This window comes from Alosa pseudoharengus, unplaced genomic scaffold (genome assembly GCF_046254945.1).
Source record: "Alosa pseudoharengus isolate Yale_2024_CS ecotype anadromous, Long Island Sound unplaced genomic scaffold, YU_APseudo_1.1 YU_APseudo_1.1_scf_17, whole genome shotgun sequence".
Lineage (NCBI taxonomy): Eukaryota > Metazoa > Chordata > Actinopteri > Clupeiformes > Clupeidae > Alosa > Alosa pseudoharengus.
This window is the reverse complement of record NW_027468640.1, coordinates 18,651,845-18,665,422: the sequence shown is the minus strand read 5'-3', so window position 1 is coordinate 18,665,422 and position 13,578 is coordinate 18,651,845. Positions and strand designations below refer to the sequence as shown.

At 40.4% G+C, this 13,578-nt stretch overlaps 2 long non-coding RNA genes across 4 annotated transcripts; both read left to right on the top strand.

The window, feature by feature from the left end:
* The first annotated feature begins 2,629 nt into the window (after positions 1 to 2,629).
* On the top strand, positions 2,630 to 5,493 carry LOC143128003 (uncharacterized). Its single transcript, XR_012987774.1, has 3 exons — positions 2,630 to 3,972; positions 4,324 to 4,417; positions 5,307 to 5,493. It is a non-coding gene; the product is annotated as an uncharacterized LOC143128003 (long non-coding RNA).
* Positions 5,494 to 5,853: 360 nt separating this feature from the next.
* Positions 5,854 to 7,501, top strand: LOC143128002 (uncharacterized). Of its 3 annotated transcripts, XR_012987772.1 has the most exons (5): positions 5,854 to 5,952; positions 6,060 to 6,204; positions 6,338 to 6,509; positions 6,628 to 6,810; positions 7,171 to 7,501. It is a non-coding gene; the product is annotated as an uncharacterized LOC143128002 (long non-coding RNA). The 3 variants fall into 3 exon arrangements; XR_012987773.1 differs by lacking the exon at positions 6,628 to 6,810 and having other exon boundaries at positions 7,171 to 7,185; XR_012987771.1 differs by lacking the exon at positions 7,171 to 7,501 and having other exon boundaries at positions 6,628 to 6,826.
* The last annotated feature ends 6,077 nt before the right edge of the window (positions 7,502 to 13,578 follow it).

Here is a 13,578-nt window from a genome sequence, read left to right as displayed (position 1 = left end):
GTCCTGCAGGCGGTAGCCAGAGCGCTCTCAACTCCGCTGCCATGTGTGAATAAACAAACGTCCCCCCCATGTCCCCGATATAACGTTATTGTCGGGTCCTTAGGAGGTATTTGAAATGACCAAATGCAAATGTCATCCGAGGGACCTGACAGTGACGTCCCCAGAAAGTCCTGCACCGGACGTCATGCAATATCCAAACGATAACTTGCTCCGGATGTCAATAAGGTCACCGGAACGTCCGCTAGAGAACATGACGTTCGGGACCAATCGGGGACGTAGTGAATGTCGGCATAAGGTCCGGGGGACGTCCCGTGTTTGTCGGGTTCCTCATCTGGTAGGACCCTGTGGGACTAATGAGGCTGATAAGTCAGCCTCCTGGACAGTGCGATGGGCAGTACGGGCGACGTGGGGGACATGTCCCCCGCAGTGCTGAAGAGACGGCACGGGGGACGTGGGGGATATGTCCCCCGCAGTGCTGAAGAGACGGCCGTCGTCCCCCTCACTTTTGATAAGGAAAAAAATCCTTATAGGTACGCTAAATAAATAATAACCTATAAGGTTTGAGCTAATTATGTAAAACTCCCCATTAACAGCATCACATCACTAACCACAGCCATCTACAGTACTGTAAGACTGCACAATCTCATATTCACTCTGTTGGATATCTGAAGCCAGTTTGTCTACTAACAACGAGGGCTGTAACGATACACCAACCTCACGATTCGTTTTCACGATTTTTGACCCACGGTTCGATACGAATCTCGATTTTTCTTTTTTTCCCCCCTTTTTTTTTGTGGGGAGGGGGGGGCTAGACATTTTATTAAATAACATTTTAATAGCCTCCCTTAGAACACCAGAGGATTACAATATAATATATCTATTATTTTATATCCTGATATAAAAATATTTTTCTGAATGACTGATATTTATGACAGCACACTTTATGCAGATTAGCCTATAGCCTAGGCCTACTATTTTTTATTACAACTCTACCTCTTTAATTCAGCTGTCTGGTTGAAGCCTGGAAATATTGTAAACAAAGTAGCATATAGCTTAGCCTATCATAGTGTACTGATTGGACTGTTCAGTTTCCATGTGTGTTTAAGTTTCAAGGTAATACTAGTTCTCTTTGGGACAGGCCCTTTTGGGAAACGTTGGTATTGAGATGATCAGTCAACTTCAATGCAAGAGTTTTAAACAAATATGTGCAGCATGCTAATGATGCTAAGCGGATTTAATAGTAATTTAGCTAGTCGTCTTCTATGCGTCCTTGCTTTCACGATTGTGAATGTTTTATTTAAGTCGCGCGTGTTCATTGAGCAGGAGAGGGAGGGAGAGTGAGAGGGAGGGAGCGCGAGAGAGAGCGGGGCAAGGAGAGGGGGTTTACTTCTATACTGTTTTGTAAAGTTGCACACATAGTCTACAATGAAAGCAAGGAGAGGTATGAAATGATTATTTATTTATTTATTTGTTTTTTGACAACGTAGGCTACCGATAAGTAAAGCGGGAGTTGTGGGTTGCTTTTGCGGCTGCCTAAGCTGCAATGCACTGAGTGAAACACTAGAAAGGGTGTGTCGCGATTCTGCCTTTTCACACCGCGACACAGTATCGTGGATATGAATGTCGCGATTTCGGTTTCGAATCGTAAATCGTTACAGCCCTACTAACAACCATCATTAGAGATGCGTTTCGTTTGGAGCGGCATACTGGTAGGCTATCAAAAGCATAACATTTTCGGTTTGGTTTGGGATTTAATTTACTTTTGGACTATTTGATTATATTGCTAAATGTTGGGACTGATGGGCACTGAAATCTGGGAGATATTTGATGGTTCACTCTTATGTTTCATGCATTTGAAAAAGTGTCAGGATTTCCACCGTTGTTTATTGCGAGACAAGGCAGCCATTCATTGAATAGGGGTTGTGCTGTAATAGAAACCTTTTTGCATAGCCAAGTAGCCTAAATTGAGTTATTGTTTAATTATGCATGATTTAGTCGGCTACTTTTTATTAAATTCGTAGACTGAAATGCCTTGAGTCACGCAACAATTGTGTTTAAATGTAGTAGGCTTCAGCCTCTGGCAATTAGCTTGAAAGGGGCGGCAAGACAATGAGCTTGAGAACGTGTGTTGGAGACCCATGGTAGGAAAACGACTTTATTAATCCAACCAACAATATAATAAAATATTAAGAAGAGGTGTTATTTAATTGACCTAAATCGAAGCAATGTCTTTTAGTGCTGGTGGACTGATGGCAATTGTTGTATGGTATATGCAAATACGGGTAGGCTACCTGCTATAAATAGAATCAATCCCGGGCATAATTTGAGGATTTATGGTAGCCTAGTCTCCTGTTCAACATGACATTATCTGATCAACTCGTTTTCACTAGCCTAACTATAAAATACAAGTCTATACCCAATGTTTTTGTTCTAAGACATTTATTTCAAACATAATTTCAAGACACAAATTGGATACTTCAGTTACCTTGGTGCATAAATCCCAGAGAGTAGGCTACCACACCCCAGAGTGATGGGCGTTTCTTACGTGTTCAGTGTGGGGTATAAACAAGCTGAGAATTTAGCGGTGTCACGTCTGCCTGTCACAGACGTGGGGAGCTCTTTGTAGCTTGGGATAATGTGGTACAGTTACAGTAACAGAATTTTATTTTACTTCTTATGTAATATATATATATATATTTTCAATTTTATAAATGCTTTGTTTAAATGCTGTTGGAACAAATAGTTGATTATAAAGGCAACTTTCTGTTGCAATTTTCTGTGTGTTCTGGTAACTTGTTAAGCCAACATGTTCTAACGTTGCATAAATATTAACTGCAAACACAGAGTGGAGAGTTGATTTGGTTTATACCAGACAATTTAGGTACTGTAGGCCTAACTAGGCTAGGTTTGATCATGTAGTCTATGTTTGGATCATAGGCATGATGATTCATTCATGGCTTCATAAAATATCAACATCATGTTGCTTTTAGAGTATTCTACCATTGGCCCAAGTAGTGTGAAATAAATCTAAAATAAATAAATAAAAGTAGAATTGCACGTAGCAAGAAGCTGGTCTGAGGGCAGATCTGGCGTTGTGCTCATCTCACAGTTTCGACCATTTTTACAGTATTTTTTATCAAAAAATATTTTGAAAACAATCAATGGTATTATCTTAATATTCTGGCAAGTTTAAAAGATGATGGTCGAAAGTGGGCCAGAGGTGGCGATCCGATATCTGGAAATCTGATCTCACTATGGGTTTGTGTTCACAATTTGGTCCCCCTCACTTTCAAAATATCTCCTGCGCCCCTGGCGATGGGTATCGGAGAGCATGAAGAACCGGACAGACGTGTGTCATGAGATGCAGGGTCATGTTACAGTCGGCTACTAGTAAGGGCACTGTGCACCTGGCAGGGAGCACAAAGAGTCCTTGTGGTTTCATTCAGGATTTTTTTTTCTTCTACTTACATGTGATCAGTAAACAGAAACATTCAACAAGACATGGCCTTGTAGGTGCAGGTTTGTCAGGTTTATTCTGCGTTCAGGAGGGGGACATGAAACAATGTTGCAGTGAGGTTATGGCTGTCGTGATTCACCAACTTTATGAAATCAACCTTACTTTATCTGTAATTCAGAGATTAATTCTCCCTAGTCTTCCCATCCAGATCCAGGGGGGTGGTGACGGATCAAAACGAAAACAATGGTTGTATACTATATTCTTGTGGGGCTATGCCCACCAAGTTTCGGCTATAATTGAGAGATTTGACACTGTGCTGGTCTGTTAAATAAGTGAAGCCTGGACGTAACTCGATCTCACTTCTTTCCATGACACTTTGAGACCCACCCAAAGTCCACCCCTCAGACTCAGCACCCAGTGCACTTGGTGAACAACGCGCAGCCCATCTGTGGAGCGAATACAAGCCAACTCAGAATTTTACACATATATTTAAGCAAGACAAAGAATAATTTTTGGTAAGTGAACTCTTTATATAGACTAGTTATTCTGGTAACGTTAGTTTGCCTCTATTTATTAGCTCGGTAAATGTCTTGAATTTCCTCCCTTTAATCTGCAATATTGGATATGAAGTCTGGTGACCGTTTAAGGCCATCTTCATACTGTTGGCTCCATGTTGGCGTTTTAGATATCATATGTTGTCTATTTATGCTGTTGCTACGTTAACTGTCATCTTCATGGGATCAATCGGCAATAGGCTAATAATAGAAAACGAAGTTGTTAGAACATATACATACACCTATGTATAAGTTATTTTAAATAATATAGAATTGTGGAAATAATAATAATAATTGAATGTTCCTTCACAGAGAGATGGATAGACTTTTCCGCATTTTTCTTGGACTTTCTTGTGTGATGCTGGCCGCAGCGCAGGCGTCCACTGTTACTGTGTCCACACTCAATGTAAGTTTTTGTCTGATTTGTCTTCTATTTACGTTCATGTTTTCCCTAATGCTGTAAATATGCGCTACTGTAGGCCTACTCAGAAGTGTCTTAAAAGTAGGGCTGTCAATCGATTAAAAAAATTAATCTAATTAATTACATACTCTGTGATTAATTCATCTAAATTAATCGCATATATAATTTTTGCTGTGAAAGTATTTAAAATATTTAAATTCAAATGAATCATTGAATAATCACATTAAAGTTCAAAAACTCTTTTATTATTATTTTCACTGTTCAAATAATTGCCATAATAATCTATGATATGACCTAATATGCTGAGGAAATAAATTCAAAGTGCTTCAAATTCAAAATAAAGTTTTTTTTTTCACATACAAGGCATTTCAGGCCACAGATATTATGGGGACACAATGAAAATAAATTACCACTCCCCTCAATATCAACACTTTGCATTGATGTGCGATTATAGAGTTGATGAACTCCGGTGATATGCAAATTCCTTGCTGCAGACATTGCAGAGGACTTTATTTTCAACACTTTATTTTTTATCAACACCATCAGGCCGTTTTTTAAAAGTAAATGTTCCAATCAATGATCCAGGCAGCACGTTTTTCTTCTCTCTCCTTCATTTTACAGTCTAATTTTTACTGACTAGAACGGCTCGGGTCAAAGGTCATACGGAATCGATTAATCTGCGCTAATTATTTTAATCAGTTATTTTTTCTCAAATTAATTAATCGAAATTAATCAGTTATTTTGACAGCCCTACTTAAAAGACATGTTTCGATTAAAACAAAGAAACCATATTGGCCTTCAAGCAGAAATGCCGACTCTGTCTTGCAATTCTTTCTGATTATTAAATGTTGTTAAAAATCTATTTCTTTCTCAGACGACCGTGACCAACTCCACCTGTGGGACAAGTCGCGCATGTTTCTCTGATCCAGTGTCCTGCAACCCCGTGACGGATAGCTCATGTCTGTTCGTCTCCACAAAGTCCGATGGCAACGGCAACCTGAATTTTGAACTCCGAGGAGAGTCCAGCGGCTACATCGCCGTAGCTCTATCAACTGACGACAGTGCGGTAAGTAGGCCTACATTTCCCTTCTTCATGCATATCAGATAGGCTACGTCTTTCAAGTGAACGCGTGAATTCATGGGTTTCATCACATCCCTTTCCACAGGTGTATAAAATCAAGCACCTTGATTATCAATGCAGACTGCATGATGCTTGATTAATACACCTGTGGAAAGGGACCGGATGAAACCCATGGATAGGCCTACCTTCGCAAAGCTGCGCACGCGTGGTTTTTTTTCTTTTTTTTCCCTTCTCATCCAACAACCTCTTATGAGTTTGAACCGGATTCACATTCACCATTGTGAATTTTGTTCAATACATTGATGTATAGTGTTTATGTTCTTGTTAATTCCTACAGGGAGGCAACGACAAAACCTACATTTGCGCTAACAACAACTCTGCTGTCCTGTTTGTCTTTGCCCTGCTGAACAACAGTGCACTAACCACTCAAAGTGACGTAGTGAGTACAAAACAATATTAAATCACATTTATTAATTTACACTATTCATATTTTATATATCAACTATACCGGATAAAAAAGTGACTCCTATCTCTTTGTCTCCATAGTCAAGCATTGCAAATGTCAGTGCTTCAATCAATCAAACCACCATCCAGTGTGTGTTTGACGTGATTGGCCTGAACGCAACATCCCGTGCCAATGCTGCAACCACCTTTTCAATTGTACTGGCCAATGGGACTGTTTCTGCTGATGGTAAATATACAACACACACACACACTTTTTTTATAACCTACAGTTTTTGTACAGAGCCATGTTGTAGGCCTAAGTGATATCTCCACCACACTACAGACCATAGCATTCAACCCATTCTCATGTAAATCCACAGGTTCACTTTCAAACCCGACTGTGCGAACAGTCACTGCACACTAGCAGCAACACAGCAACAACTGTTGCTCCTAGCACAAACTCAACAAACGCCTCTACTGTCACCACCACCACTGCCACCACCACAACAACCTCAGGGGCCAACATTTCTCTGCAGCACGGTCTTTCACAAGGTAACGGCTCCCACACACATCTGCGTTCCGTCAATGCATGCCAGTGGGTGTTCCCGACGGTAGCTATGCAAATGACTTGAAGTAAAACCGTAATGTGATTGGTTGGTGCCGTCCGTAGATTGGCTTGATTGGCCGGTGCCGTCTGTCAGTGCAGCAACAGCTGAACTCCTCAACGCGAGCGGCGGGAGAAACGCGACACGACGGACCCACAATTCAGTTCGGCAACGGATCACGTGAGCCCATGTAAAGTGAATGGGATGCGTCTCCAGCAACGCGAAGCACGCAGCTGTGTGTGGGAGCCGTAAGAGTCTCTATCTGTCCACTTCCTCTATCTAGCCAGTTATGTATCCACGTGTTGTGCTTGTGGTCCAAGGTAAAGGTAGTCTGGGAGCCAGTGTGAATTTATCCTGCCCACAAAATTTGAGGTCTGTGTCTGGAGTCGCTCCATTGCGAAATTTATATGCCTGGTTAAGATGTTTTCTGGCCAATCAAACGTTTGGGTGGGCTTTATACGTTTGTGTGCAGATGAGCAGTCATCCACATTTTCTGAGCTCCCTTGAATTGATTTTGTTTACAACAAAATCGCTGCTGCTGGACAAGCGAGACGTTTAGATTCCTGAGTCAATGTAAAATTTCCATCAATCACTTTTTTTTCACACAGCTGTATTGATCCTCCTCGGTGTCCTGGCCATCGGGATGATGTGAGTCCTCCCTGGTGAAGCCCCACCCCACCTGAGCTGTGTTGAGACAATGCACTGACTTCTCCCACTGCCAAAGACTACTAGCCACAGGATCCTCACTTTATCATCGCCATTTCACTCTAGCCATGCTATTTAATGAGGTGTGTGTGTGTGTGTATTTATGAGATGATGGACATAACCTTGAGGTGACATTATACCTGCATTCACTTACTGTACTTAGACTAAGCAGACTGCGTGTGTGAGACAAAAAAAAGAGAGACTGTGTGTGTCTAGAAACATGAAGCATGAAGCCATTGATTGGTGGACAATGACATAAATGTTTTTTAAAATTTTTAAAAAAAAATTTTTTCTGTCTTTTATAATAAATAAATATTATGCCATTTCTCAACATTGTCAGCACAGCCAAATTAAAATGGAAAACATAGCATAATAATCGCTAGTTCAGTGTTGGGGAGAATACTACTAAATCATGGGTACCAATTACTTCACATTAGAAGAAACTGAATGACAGCAAAAGTTCCCTACAGAGATAAGCCAAATAAAGCTACCTGGGAAATTTAGTTAAAACTCAAATAAAAATGTACATGTGGTATGAAACTAGTGTTATTCAATGAATTAACATGCCAGAAAGAAAATACTACTCTGCTAAATTGAAGAACCCCCCCCCCCCCCCCCATTCATGGGAAAGTGCAAGTAACCATATTGATTATTTTATGATGTCTGTTATTCAGACTATCAGCCATGCTAGAGTCTAGGTGGAGGCATTGCACCAAGAATACTCAGTCAGATAAAACCTTTTTTAAGGTCTATCTCCAAAGTACCTCAAGAAACTAATTACCCCCTACTGCCCACCAAGACTTTTGTTCCTAAAGTGCAAATAATAGCAATAATATCCAAAAGCACAAGGTAGAGTGTGCCATTATTACCATTCATCACCATCATGCTATTCTTCATCCTGTTCCTGTTCACTGTTGCTGCCCAACCAGACTTGACTGCTATGCATCTGCATCATTTAACTACTCAAATCACCATGCAAATATGAATGTAGTTCAACTATCAGCAATCTTCTATTACTTAATGTGCTCTCCAACTCTGCTCAGGTCACAGTAAAATAAGAGCACATTTATCTGTTGATTTCCTTTACAGAATTGTATGAAACTTCATTTCAGTCAAAATTAGGAGTGTTCTGATGACTTTAACATGGAACAAGGAAGCAAGGAAGAATTTGTCAATTTAACATCAAAGGAGGCAAGTAAGAGAGAATGGCGAGGTTACACACATGAAAAGGCTAGAGGAAGAATGATGGAACAGGAGTTTCTAGTCAACAATGAAACTGTGCTAACAATGAACAGGTGTGTCCAAACACCAGAAATGTTCCAGAAAATCTATCAAAGAAATGACAAAGGAACATATGATGAATCCATTTTAAACTAGATGTACCGCATAGCGGTACAAAATATGACCGCCGCTCAGTCCTGTACATCCGTTCCGCGAAAATAAATCACACTTCAATTTGTCTCCATATTTTACTCCATCCCCCACTCTTGAAACTTTTGTGTATGCTTGTTTGGCATGCCTGAGTGTGTGTGTGCGGCTGCACAGAAAGTAGCCTACTGGTGCTGAAAAGGTGAATAGATTGTAGAATAGCCAAAGAAGATGTAGCATTGTTATAAAACCTTTAAAATCTCTAAACAATCACAAGTAGGGCAGTTCATCACAGTTCATCCATTGCAACTGGATTGATGAAAGGTCACTTACACCTGTAGGCTACATTGTATTTGGGAAAAGCAAAAGGTATCAGCATAATGTTTATTTATTTATTTATTATTTATTTATGAACAAAATCATCTCTGTCAGTTCCATGCCGTTTTCAACAGCTATCAAAAACAAAGGTCATTTTTGGATGGATGGATTTTTTGTGAATGTTTCTTCTTCTACATAAGATTTTAGTCATCTTTAGTTCATGTAATACTTTATTGTCAATGCACAAATTAAGTAACAGTAGTCTGAAACGTTATTGTTAATGCACAAATTAAGTAACAGTAGTGTGAAACGAAATGCTGTTTTACATCTAGTGGTGCAAATAACTGACATGTCCAAATGGGCCTTGATGAAATGTGTCGCTAGACTGTTCATACACATTTTAACGGGCCAAAGTTGAAGAGATGTTGTCCGTTATTGTTCGTGCAAATATAGGCTGATGTTCCCTTGCATTGTGTAACTGAGGTCCATGGCTAGTCTGGCTTTCACCAGACCAAGCTCAATTGTTTAAGAAATCAAAAAATAAATAGCGGGCAGATCAGGCTGGGTTCACCAAGCCTAGTCCATAGGCACCCGATATTGTTCACGCTCTGGCTATTCTAAATGCAAAAATGCATCAGGGAGTTATGACAAAACTGTAACTAACAAACTAGATCCTAATAGAAAGCTGTTAGCTTCCCTAAGCTACAGGTAGGCTTATAAGGTAGGCCTATTTACAACATAAATTGTCAATAGGCTATGCTGGCGACACAAATAAAATCTCCTTTGGAAACCAATGGCTTACGCCTTACAGTAGCAAGCGGACTTAAACTGCCATATCGTGGCGAAAAGTTGTAATAAAATTCACGCAGCTCCATGAGTCAAGGAAAGCGCGAATGAAGTAGCCACTTCTAAATGGGACCCACTACACCATACATGGGCAACATACGGCCCGCGGGCCACATCCGGCCCGTGGGCTTTCCCTGACCGGCCCGCGTAAGGTCCGTGAAAGAACAATAGTCAAGAGCCTAGCATAGAGATAAAGCATGCAAATCAATATCGTTGTTTTTATTTTGAAAGCGACTGCTATTTGTACGCCCATACATTTGTGCGTGGATGCATACGACGTAAACACCCTCACTGATGTGCTGGTGAACAGAATTTATGCTTCTGCGTCGACACAATGCAGTTGCCTTTACGTCGGCGTAAACCTTTCAAAGTTTTGTGTCTCTTATGTCTGCGTCGCTCACCACCGCAAAGTTGTTAGAACGACTGGAACTCCTACTGCTGCTCGTTGGCGATACGAAGCGTTACTGGCAGATAGACAGTTTACAATCGGATAACCCCGTAATTGTAACCAAAATATGTCTGAGTTTATTTGCAAAGCTTATGTTAGCGAACTAGTATGATGCTACTACCCACAGGTTGCTTGAAGCAGCCGGCTCAACACACAGAGCGAGTTGACCAATCACAGTTATGTGCATAAAGTTAAAGCAAAAAATAGCCTACATTTTTAAAAAAGTTTTCTTTGTACATGTTGATTAACTAATGACAGCCTACTATTGTCTGCTCCACATTTTCGTAGTCTAATTCTGCATAGAGTTAATTTAATGATGGTAATGATTTAATGATGAAATATTGCTAAGTGTTGATGAAATGGTGGCACAGGCCTATCGGTTTCATGACCTAGCCTAATTATGACCGCCGCGCTGCGAAGCGGCGGTCATATAGGTTTAGTCAGATTTTTTTTTTTTTTTTTTTTTTTTTTTTTCTTTTTCGCATGTCCAAATTTCTGTCAATGATTCCCGGGACACTGAAAGACCGGGGTAGACGAAACTTGGTGGGCATGTAACCCCATATGGATAGCATGGAACCATCGTTTTTCGTTTTGATCTGTAGCCCCCCCGCTGGACTGCACCCCCCGAAAGGAGGGTAGGGCAGACACAGTTTTCTGTGAATATCTCGAGAACCGTAAGGTTTAGGAGGACCATTTTTTTTTTGTATGTTGATCTCAAGGGGCCATGTCAACCCATTCCATAACCACTCATTTCATGTATAGCGCCACCTAGTTAAACACAAAAAAGTAAAAATGAGGTGTTGTAATCGCAGGTATCTGTGACCTAACATAGTCAAAACTGCACGAAATTGGAAGTGTAGGATCATTATGACACCCTCTGAATGCACGCCAAGTTTCGTGGAATTCCGTTCATGGGGGGCCACACAATAAATTAATTTATGTTACTATACACCAACTGGCCTGTAGGTGGCCGGAGACAGTTTTCTGTGAATATCTCGAGAACCGTAGGGCCTAGGAGGTCCACCTTTTTTTTGTATGTTGATCTCAAGGGGCCATGTCAACCCATCCCATTACCACTTATTTCATGTATAGCGCCACCTAGTTAAAAATTAAAAAGCAAAAAATTAGGTGTTTTCATCACAATATCTCTGGCTGACATGGTCAAAACTGCACGAAATTGAAAGTGTAGGATCATTATGACACCCTCCGAATGCATGCCAAGTTTTGTGTACTTTCGTTCATGGGGGGCCTTACAATAAAACAATTTATGTGTACATTTAGTGACGTACACCAACAAGGATTCCCGGGACACTGAAAGACCGGGGTACACAAAACTTGGTGGGCATGTACCCCCACATGGATAGCATGGAACTGTCATTTTTCGTTTTGATCTGTAGCCCCCCCGCTGGACTGGACCCCCCGAAAGGAGGGTAGGCCAGACACAGTTCTCTGTGAATATCTTGAGAACTGTAGGGCCTAGGATGACCATTTTTCCGTATATTTGCCTCCAGGGGTCATGTTAACCCAGTTCATGTGCACACATGTGCACAAACAGATACACACACACACACACATTCACAGTAATCATGACACATACTCACACAGTAGACATATGTACGCTTCCATGCACAGGCACATACGCAGGCACGCACACACACACACACACACACACACACACACACACACACACACACACTCACACACACACACACACCCACACACATAACATAAACATAACACAAACAATCAAGAATTTCTCATAATTATGAACAGGCAAGATGGAGGTGGGGTTGTATAAAATGAATTTTACATGTGAAATCTATGAACTAATCATGTTTTGGTACTTGTTGTCTAGCACATACCAGTGAGAATTGAGTGTGGATAATGCAATTTAGTGAGACAGTTAGAATCATATAGGCCTTTCAGCGTGATTTCTTTTTGTGGAAAAAATGTGCTGGACTGGGCGGCGGTCATATTTTGTACCGCTCTGCGGTACATCTAGTTATATAGATATTGTAGTACTTTTTTATATCAGTCTTTGAAAACTGAAAAAAATGTCAATGTCAAAAAATCATTTTGGAGAATGAGGATTAAATACTGGACATAGATTAAATATTGCTGTTTTTCCTTTGTCTCCCTCATATTTTCGTCTGTTCTTACGACTAGTAAACAAAACCATATGATTTACTTAATGTTATACAAGAACAGAATAGAATTGAACAGAATTGAGTTCAGACTTGAGTTTGGTATTTTGGGTCCGGCCCTCCTCAACAGTCCCAGTTTGTCATGTGGCCCCTTGGGGAAATTAGTTGCCCACCCCTGCACTACACAGTTAAGGTGTGTTGCTAAAGCAGCCATAATGAAATGAAGGTGTCATTGTTTGGATACTTCACACACACGTGCATTTTAATTTCACAGACTACTACCAAGCTGGAATTAAAGCACATCGATTCCCCTCTCACACCCTGCACGCACTTAAAACAAAAATAAACAGGCGTCTCAGTCTCACGCATGTATAGGCAAAACTGTATCAGACCGGTGTAACGTTGGTAAATCTTCCATTGCACAGAATGATTTTTGTAGCACGTGCAACAAATGACAGTCGAAAGATACAATTACAGTGCTGCTATAAATTTGCTTGGTATAACCACATTTATAGTTTTCTACAAATGCAATCAATCAAATTGGCCTCCATCACTCAACCAACGCTAACGGTAACATTACCTAGGACTTCTCCCACTGCCAAAGACTACTAGCCACAGGATCCTCACTTTATCATCGCCATTTCACTCTAGCCATGCTATTTAATGAGGTGTGTGTGTGTATTTATGAGATGATGGACATAACCTTGAGGTGACATTATACCTGCATTCACTTACTGTACTTAGACTAAGCAGACTGCGTGTGTGAGAGAAAAAAAGAGAGACTGTGTGTGTCTAGAAACATGAAGCATGAAGCCATTGATTGGTGGACAATGACATAAATGTAATGTTTTTTAAAATGTTTATTTTTCTGTCTTTTATAATAAATAAATATTATGCCATTTCTCAACATTGTCAGCACAGCCAAATTAAAATGGAAAACATAGCATAATAATCGCTAGTTCAGTGTTGGGGAGAATACTTTGAAATCATAGCTTTAAAGGGTACCAATTACTTCACATAAGAAGAAACTGAATGACAGCAAAAGTTCCCTACAGAGATAAGCAAAATAAAGCTACCTGGGAAATTTAGTTAAAACTCAAATAAAAATTTACATGTGGTATGAAACTAGTGTTATTCAATGAAGTAACATGCCAGAAAGAAAATACTACTCTGCTAAATTGAAGAAA